Source organism: Silene latifolia, chromosome X, assembly GCF_048544455.1.
Source record: "Silene latifolia isolate original U9 population chromosome X, ASM4854445v1, whole genome shotgun sequence".
In the NCBI taxonomy this organism is placed as follows: Eukaryota; Viridiplantae; Streptophyta; class Magnoliopsida; order Caryophyllales; family Caryophyllaceae; genus Silene; species Silene latifolia.
The window spans coordinates 129,044,413-129,053,998 of NC_133537.1; the positions used below are offsets into that span (position 1 = coordinate 129,044,413).

Genomic DNA, 9,586 nt, shown 5'->3' on the forward strand with positions numbered 1-9,586 from the left:
CGCCAATAAAAGCCAAACAACTCCCACTACATACACAAAACACCCAACAAACACCTAACACAACCGACCAGATGACAAAACACAGCTTAACCGACTCAAAACATAACTAAACCAACTTAAACTAACACAAAAATAAGCATGCGACCATCTTCTACCTGCCCTAAAAAGACAATGGTTACGTCCCCCTAACCAAACATACCAGATCGAAAAGGTGGGGAAAACGCTCTGTCATAACCTCGTATTGTTCCCATGTGGCCTCTTCCACATTATGATTAGACCAAAGCACTTTAAGTAAGACGGTCTCACCATTCCTTGTCTTGCGTACTTTTCGGTCTAAGATCTCTTTAAGAACCTCGGCATAAGATAAAGACTCATCAAGCTTGATGTTCTCAACCTCAAGTGTGACACCCCGCGATAACGCGGAAATATAACTAATAAATTAAAGCGGAATTTTATGAGATTTTAAAAACTTTTAAGTTACTAGTTAAAGATTAGCACGCGGGTGCCACTAACGAAAAGAAACAAACACTACAATAGACATTAATAGGTCATTACAACCCAAGTCTAGAAAGCGGGGAAAAGATATCCCACGAATAAACAGATAAAAGGTTTCTAAATTAGAAACTAAGGTCCAAGGGTTTAGTTCTCGCTAGCCCACACGTCTTCCCCACGTAAGCATCTTCAAAACCTGTCATTCATGTAAACATGAACGCCACGATCGGTGGGGAGTAACTCAAGGTTCTCCCGGCCACAATATGTCGAAATACGGGTAACAAACAACATTTAATCAAACATGTTAATCATGCAACATATACGAACAATAAAGAATAAGGAGATATGATGAACAATCATGGTGAAACAGGCATAATACTTTCTTAATAGAATAGGCATGGTATATGAGGATGAATGTACAATCAAGGAATAGAATCACCAAGTCAACCCACTTATGTTGACACGACTCAACAAGTGTAAAACATATACTTAGTATGAACTCAAACAAGACAACCCTCTAGACTCCAACCTCTTGGTAGGACGACGATCATAATACGGTCCTAGTCTAAACCTGGCCAGACTCTCGGGATGGACGACACCCGGTCGACACACGATACCAAATCGTATCCAAGACTCGAAACATGGAACACCTAACCGTGCCCGAAAGTCGAGTAACCCCAAATCGGAACCTTGTCACCTAACCGTGACCCCCGGTCCGAAGAGGCGGAAGGAAAAATAGCCCAACTCGGAAACAATGGCACCTAACCGTGACCCAATGTCCGAGGGCAAATAAATGAGGAATGTCAAGTAGTCACACAATGTAAAATGTCACACTCGAGTCACAATAAGGATAAGAATGATCATGCAGACATCATATGACACGGGATCTTTTAATGTCACATTTATACTTGTGGCTTGCATCTCACCATAAGTACAGATGGGAACATTAATCCCAACGATCTTATCGCAACTAGAGGGCTTATAGCTCACCCCTAGTATCCGATAAGACCAAGACTCCACAATGAGAACAATACAAGGCATTATCAAGAGTATGACTCTTCACAAATAACCCATTAACAATAAATGTCTCATACTTGTCTTATACAAATAAATATTTCCTTTTATAATTTATCATGCCGGTTAAATAAAATATAATGAGTGACAATGAATAATTTACGTTATATGAAATATACGGGATAAAATGTGACCAAGTCCAAGTGACCCATTTATGAGCCCAATAATTAAATCATGTGAAATCCAATGAATGAACTAGGATAAACCCAATAAATAAATCATGTGGCAAGTCCAACAGAATAAATAAGTAAATGAACGATATTAACTAATTACGTTATATAAAATATGAGACGGGAATTAACCAATTTAAACATGCCAAATCTAAACAAATAACCGCACGAACCCAATTTAATCAACATAGCTAGCACGACTAATTTAACATGACAACCCCAATTAGATAAATACCGCAAGCCCAACAATTCAAAACACATGAGCCCAACCAAACAAAGCTTAATGAATCCAACAAGTGAAGCAAATGGGTCCATAAAGCCTAGTCATGTAAAACCCATATATTCATTTGGTATACTCTACCAAAAAAGGAGGTAAACAATGGAGAAGGGAAAGGATAGAGGTGTGAGCCCGACTATGACCGTGACCAACTCGGGTCATTACCGAGGTCAACACAGCGCCCAACCCACGGTGGCAAGTCTCACCATCCACGGCCAGCACCTACCCAACCACACGGTCAGACGACGACCACCGCAACTCACCCGAATAAACAAACACGGGAACCAAAAGACGGACGATTAACAAGCCTAAGACGGATATTACACATATATGCATACACCCATCCAAGCCACAACCTAGGCTAAGCAGGGCACGGCCAGGCCAGGCAGCCGCTGCCCAGACCACACGACGCCACTCCGCCCCCCAACAGCCACCAATACAACCCACGACAGATAAAACGGGTTCACAAAACAACCACCCAAAATGTGCCAAGCACGGTCATGGAGGGACAAACCTGCAAAACCATAAAACCCGTCCCATGAGAGACCGCAACAGTCACCCACAACTCCTATTTCGACTACCACCATCGTACGACACCGAGTCCGCGGCCATTAATACCACGGTCGAGGAACAAGGGACGACACCACCATTTGAGACACTCATTCGAGACAAATACACTATACAAGCGATAAAAGGAGTAAAGAATTAAACTTTATTCACTAAGAACCAGAGAACGACAAGTAAGACGGAACTTTCGACATGTTTGTCGAGTAACCTATCACCGTTACCTTTATCCTTGCAAATTCCAGAGCAAAACGTCCAAAACACGAGCCTATCATCAGTCTTCAACTAAAAAGGGAGAAAAACGAGTAACATGGGTCACAAAACCGGGTTTGTAATAAGGTGCCCATTTCGAAAATTCAACAAGAATAAGACTTTCTTACCTAGAAATGAGGAGGAAGAAGAGAGGAAGCCAATGGTGCAAGAATCATTAAATTTGGTTGAGAAATGAGGGAGATAACGGAGGTTGAAGGAGGCGGAAATGGTGGTTGGCGTTGGATTGTTGCTGCTGCTGCGTTTTTGTTATTGTTGCTGTTTTACGCAGAAAAGAAGGAGAAGGGAAATGGAGGGTGGGTCATACCGATGGTACTACTACCAACTACACTATATATAATGATAATAATAATAATAATAATAATAATAATAGGAGATATTTTGAATGTGTTGTTGGTTTTTAATTGGTCCAGATTAAAGTAGGTACAACATGAAATGTGACGGTCTAAAGTTTAGACGGAAATTAAGACGGAGGTTAAGATTATTACAGTCATTATTATTATCCGACCAAAAATACATATACATATATTATTATATAAATTGTGCCTTAAAAATATAATTTAATCGTACGTATTTTTATAAAAATGAGCTTTTATATAATACGTTTATAAAAATCTTGTTTGACATAAAATTAATTAAATTGAACAATTCAAAAATATTTAATAAAGTAATTCAAATGGCTTAATAAATTTTAAATGTCAAAATGAGAAATTCGCGGGTGTTACAATCACCCCACCTTTTAAAAAGTTTCGTCCTCGAAACTTGAAAATAGAAATGAAAGGTTATAAAAATAAAAATAAAACTGAACTTTTAAAATTAGTAACCAAAACATTAAAAGTTTACTTATCGTAAAGATTAAAATTCCTTTCAAAAGATTCAAATAAAATTCTCGACAAAACCGATTCTCATCAAAGGAACGGAGGTGTTCTCGTTACGTATTCAAGAACATCACATTCCAAATCAAAGATAAGGTCAAAAAGCAAATCATTTGTATAAATCAAAGATCAAAATACTTTCAAAAACATTATCGAAGGGTTTTCAAAAGTATAAGTCTCATTCGTGGAACGAAATTGCCCTTGTCGTGCACACAAGAACGCTAACTTTCCAAGTCAAAGACAGATTTAAACCAAAAATCATTCGCCGACAAGCGTAGAACAAGTTATCAAACGTCTCCAATAACGAGTTCTAACATCCGATCAACGTTAAAATCAAGAGAAAAGGTAATCTACTCAAATTTTCCTTTGCAAAAGTCCAAATAGAAATGAAGATTTCACTTATAAACTCAAAAAAAGGAATCAAGTTCCTGAAATATAACATTATACTTTGACAAAGAAATCATAAATAGGTCAAAGTTAACAGAAATTGGATAAAATTTAAAGAGATCTCGGGTTCAGCTATTAAAATCATGTTAAAGAAGTCCACGCTCAAGGGACAATTATGGAATTAAATCAAATTTTCATTTTCAAATCCTCAAAATAGGTAAGGTTTTTCAAAAGTAATATCAACTTTTAACAACGAATCGAAACTGGTAGCTTGAAGGTTTAGAAATTGGACAAAAGAAAAGTAACTTAGATATCATAGATACAAGTATGCTAACAGGACTCAAACTTAACTAATCAAAAGAGCTACGACGAATTTCATAGAGCAAGAATTGAAGTCAATTTAACAAGGATGTCAAAGACAGAGTTTTTATAGGCCACTAGCATCAAACTTAAGGGAGGAGCAAGATGAAGCGAAGAAGAGAGGTATGAACGGTAACGCTTGTGTTCAAAGAAGAAAGGAAATTAGACAACATGGAAACGCCAGGTACTCACATCTCAAACGACAATGTCATCCTGAACGGTTCCGAAAAATTCCTAACCACAAAACTCATAACCACTTAACTCCCAAGGATTTCTTCCAAACACTTACGCACTTACTCCTATGCTATTCCGTGGGTCAAGGCACTCTACCACAATTGTGATTTCACAACTCTCAAATATAAATCATCTACCAACGATTTCCACGAGACAAGATCAAAACTACTAAAAGAGTTACACTCCTAACCAACTATCGACCACTAGGAGTTCTCACTATGGTGAAATCCTTAATCAAAGATCATAATCCCAAGTTCTTTATACATTTCTAACACTCCAAACAAAATCTTATTCACACCCGAATTCACAAGCATAGATGATCACATTCCCCAAATTATAAAGATCACCAACCCAAAAGATAAATAGGTATCTCATACGAATTTTCCTACTCAACCTAACTTAAGTTCTACTAATCCAACTTCGACGAAAACAAGACTCACAAAGAATCCTCAAGGAGCATCTCACTCACTCTACAACGTAGCCAACAATGTCATCACTCCACTAAGGAAACAAGAGTAATAACCAGGTTCGGAAATGATAGGAAATTCCAAGAGGGATATATGAACATGTCAAGATGTGAAACTAAAAGAGTCGAATCATAAAGATAACAGTTAACAACCGATAAGAGATATTGGAATTAGGGAGGTAGTCAAGACAAGGAAATGACAAGTGAACTTTTATACTTAAGAATTAAATCCAACTAAGATATGAACGAAGGGAAGGAGAACGATTAATGGTACGAAGGAGGATTTTAAGGTTTAAACTATACGCTTTCTAAGACTTAAGGTTCTCTCTAACAAGGTCACGCCTATTAGGGTATTGTACCATCATAACAAAACGACCAAATCCCAAAACAAGGGTCAAGGTAAAATAAACGCTCGCTTAAGGGTTGATATTTCGGTTAGATACCTCTTCCACCTATCTATCACACATTAGGATTTCCCTAAAGCAAATCTACCACTCATGTATAAAAGCATCTCTTTATCTCAAGCACTCGACACAACCTCAATGTTTTAAAAACCAAAGAATGGATTAGCGAAGACTTCTCCACAAAATTCTTAGGGAACAACTAACATCAAATCACATCACCAATCTATACGGGATCATTAACATCTAAAAATGGGTTTTCTTCCAAATTCAGATCCTAAACTTATCTCATGTTTACTCCTAAGGTGACGACGCTCAACCTACTAAGCTTTCAAATCCCATACATAAACAACAAAGCTATGTCCTATAACTTTAATCACATAGGCAACTCATTCCTAACACAAAGAATCCACCCATCAATTATACTCACTTTGTCAAGGAACTAGGTATAAGAATCCCTAAGTATGTCTCATCACATTACCTAAGTCTTTCTAACATCACGACCTCTCAAAACCAGGGTTAAGGGTCAAACACAAACAAACTCCACAAAAGTCAAATTATCCAACTATGGTTAACATTCCACAAAGGAAAGAGTACTCTAAAAAGGTGTTAAGGGAGGATAAAAGAGGAACAAAGGACAAGTTAAGGGGGGTACAAGGGTAATTCCCAAGGAATAATAAAAGAGAGTTTAGAAGAAGCAAACATTAATAAGTAAAGAGCAAGGCAAGGTACATAAAGATGGAGGAAAAACTTCGAGGAAGAAGAAGCATTCTTCAAAAGTTGAACAAATCTTCAATGCTCGACAATAGACACCAAATCTTGATCTTCACATAGGTAAGCTCACGGTCATTGATCCAAGGACACAACAATCATCAAATGACATTCAACAAACATGTTAGAACCTAACAAAGAGCAAACACACTAGAGACTACCACCTTAGGTCCTTAAGTCTACCCATCTCTCATTCATTATTCAAGGTCAAGTTCAATTTAAATTTGGGGTACACGTGTGTGCGTCGGGAGCAACATATGCTCTGATACCAACTGTGACACCCCGCGATAACGCGGAAATATAACTAATAAATTAAAGCGGAATTTTATGAGATTTTAAAAACTTTTAAGTTACTAGTTAAAGATTAGCACGCGGGTGCCACTAACGAAAAGAAACAAACACTACAATAGACATTAATAGGTCATTACAACCCAAGTCTAGAAAGCGGGGAAAAGATATCCCACGAATAAACAGATAAAAGGTTTCTAAATTAGAAACTAAGGTCCAAGGGTTTAGTTCTCGCTAGCCCACACGTCTTCCCCACGTAAGCATCTTCAAAACCTGTCATTCATGTAAACATGAACGCCACAGTCAGTGGGGAGTAACTCAAGGTTCTCCCAGCCACAATATGTCGAAATGCAGGTAACAAACAACATTTAATCAAACATGTTAATCATGCAACATATACGAACAATAAAGAATAAGGAGATATGATGAACAATCATGGTGAAACAGGCATAATACTTTCTTAATAGAATAGGCATGGTATATGAGGATGAATGTACAATCAAGGAATAGAATCACCAAGTCAACCCACTTATGTTGACACGACTCAACAAGTGTAAAACATATACTTAGTATGAACTCAAACAAGACAACCCTCTAGACTCCAACCTCTTGGTAGGACGACGATCATAATACGGTCCTAGTCTAAACCTGGCGGACTCTCGGGATGGACGACACCCGATTCGACACACGATACCAAATCGTATCCAAGACTCGAAACATGGAACACCTAACCGTGCCCGAAAGTCGAGTAACCCCAAATCGGAACCTTGTCACCTAACCGTGACCCCTGGTCCGAAGAGGCGGAAGGAAAAATAGCCCAACTCGGAAACAATGGCACCTAACCGTGACCCAATGTCCGAGGGCAAATAAATGAGGAATGTCAAGTAGTCACACAATGTAAAATGTCACACTCGAGTCACAATAAGGATAAGAATGATCATGCAGACATCATATGACACGGGATCTTTTAATGTCACATTTATACTTGTGGCTTGCATCTCACCATAAGTACAGATGGGAACATTAATCCCAACGATCTTATCGCAACTAGAGGGCTTATAGCTCACCCCTAGTATCCGATAAGACCAAGACTCCCACAATGAGAACAATACAAGGCATTATCAAGAGTATGACTCTTCACAAATAACCCATTAACAATAAATGTCTCATACTTGTCTTATACAAATAAATATTTCCTTTTATAATTTATCATGCCGGTTAAATAAAATATAATGAGTGACAATGAATAATTTACGTTATATGAAATATACGGGATAAAATGTGACCCAGTCCAAGTGACCCATTTATGAGCCCAATAATTAAATCATGTGAAATCCAATGAATGAACTAGGATAAACCCAATAAATAAATCATGTGGCAAGTCCAACAGAATAAATAAGTAAATGAACGATATTAACTAATTACGTTATATAAAATATGAGACGGGAATTAACCAATTTAAACATGCCAAATCTAAACAAATAACCGCACGAACCCAATTTAATCAACATAGCTAGCACGACTAATTTAACATGACAACCCCAATTAGATAAATACCGCAAGCCCAACAATTCAAAACACATGAGCCCAACCAAACAAAGCTTAATGAATCCAACAAGTGAAGCAAATGGGTCCATAAAGCCTAGTCATGTAAAACCCATATATTCATTTGGTATACTCTACCAAAAAAGGAGGTAAACAATGGAGAAGGGAAAGGATAGAGGTGTGAGCCCGACTATGACCGTGACCAACTCGGGTCATTACCGAGGTCAACACAGCGCCCAACCCACGGTGGCAAGTCTCACCATCCACGGCCAGCACCTACCCAACCACACGGTCAGACGACGACCACCGCAACTCACCCGAATAAACAAACACGGGAACCAAAAGACGGACGATTAACAAGCCTAAGACGGATATTACACATATATGCATACACCCATCCAAGCCACAACCTAGGCTAAGCAGGGCACGGCCAGGCCAGGCAGCCGCTGCCCAGACCACACGACGCCACTCCGCCCCCCAACAGCCACCAATACAACCCACGACAGATAAAACGGGTTCACAAAACAACCACCCAAAATGTGCCAAGCACGGTCATGGAGGGACAAACCTGCAAAACCATAAAACCCGTCCCAACAGAGACCGCAACAGGTCACCCACAACTCCTATTTCGACTACCACCATCGTACGACACCAGTCCCGCGGCCATTAATACCACGGTCAGAGGAACAAGGGACGACACCACCATTTCAGACACTCATTCGAGACAAATACACTATACAAGCGATAAAAGGAGTAAAGAATTAAACTTTATTCACTAAGAACCAGAGAACGACAAGTAAGACGGAACTTTCGACATGTTTGTCGAGTAACCTATCACCGTTACCTTTATCCTTGCAAATTCCAGAGCAAAACGTCCAAAACACGAGCCTATCATCAGTCTTCAACTAAAAAGGGAGAAAAACGAGTAACATGGGTCACAAAACCGGGTTTGTAATAAGGTGCCCATTTCGAAAATTCAACAAGAATAAGACTTTCTTACCTAGAAATGAGGAGGAAGAAGAGAGGAAGCCAATGGTGCAAGAATCATTAAATTTGGTTGAGAAATGAGGGAGATAACGGAGGTTGAAGGAGGCGGAAATGGTGGTTGGCGTTGGATTGTTGCTGCTGCTGCGTTTTTGTTATTGTTGCTGTTTTACGCAGAAAAGAAGGAGAAGGGAAATGGAGGGTGGGTCATACCGATGGTACTACTACCAACTACACTATATATAATGATAATAATAATAATAATAATAATAATAGGAGATATTTTGAATGTGTTGTTGGTTTTTAATTGGTCCAGATTAAAGTAGGTACAACATGAAATGTGACGGTCTAAAGTTTAGACGGAAATTAAGACGGAGGTTAAGATTATTACAGTCATTATTATTATCCGACCAAAAATACATATACAT

The 9,586-nt window shown here is 38.7% G+C and overlaps 2 long non-coding RNA genes across 2 annotated transcripts; both read right to left on the reverse strand.

The window, feature by feature from the left end:
• Positions 1-442: 442 nt before the first annotated feature.
• Positions 443-3,142, reverse strand: LOC141621593 (uncharacterized). Its single transcript, XR_012532476.1, has 3 exons — positions 2,958-3,142; positions 2,802-2,862; positions 443-688 (listed from the first exon to the last, which is right to left on the reverse strand). It is a non-coding gene; the product is annotated as an uncharacterized LOC141621593 (long non-coding RNA).
• A 3,491-nt stretch (positions 3,143-6,633) lies between these two features.
• On the reverse strand, positions 6,634-9,359 carry LOC141621594 (uncharacterized). The gene is made up of 3 exons (XR_012532477.1): positions 9,175-9,359; positions 9,019-9,079; positions 6,634-6,902 (listed from the first exon to the last, which is right to left on the reverse strand). It is a non-coding gene; the product is annotated as an uncharacterized LOC141621594 (long non-coding RNA).
• Between the last annotated feature and the right edge of the window lie 227 nt (positions 9,360-9,586).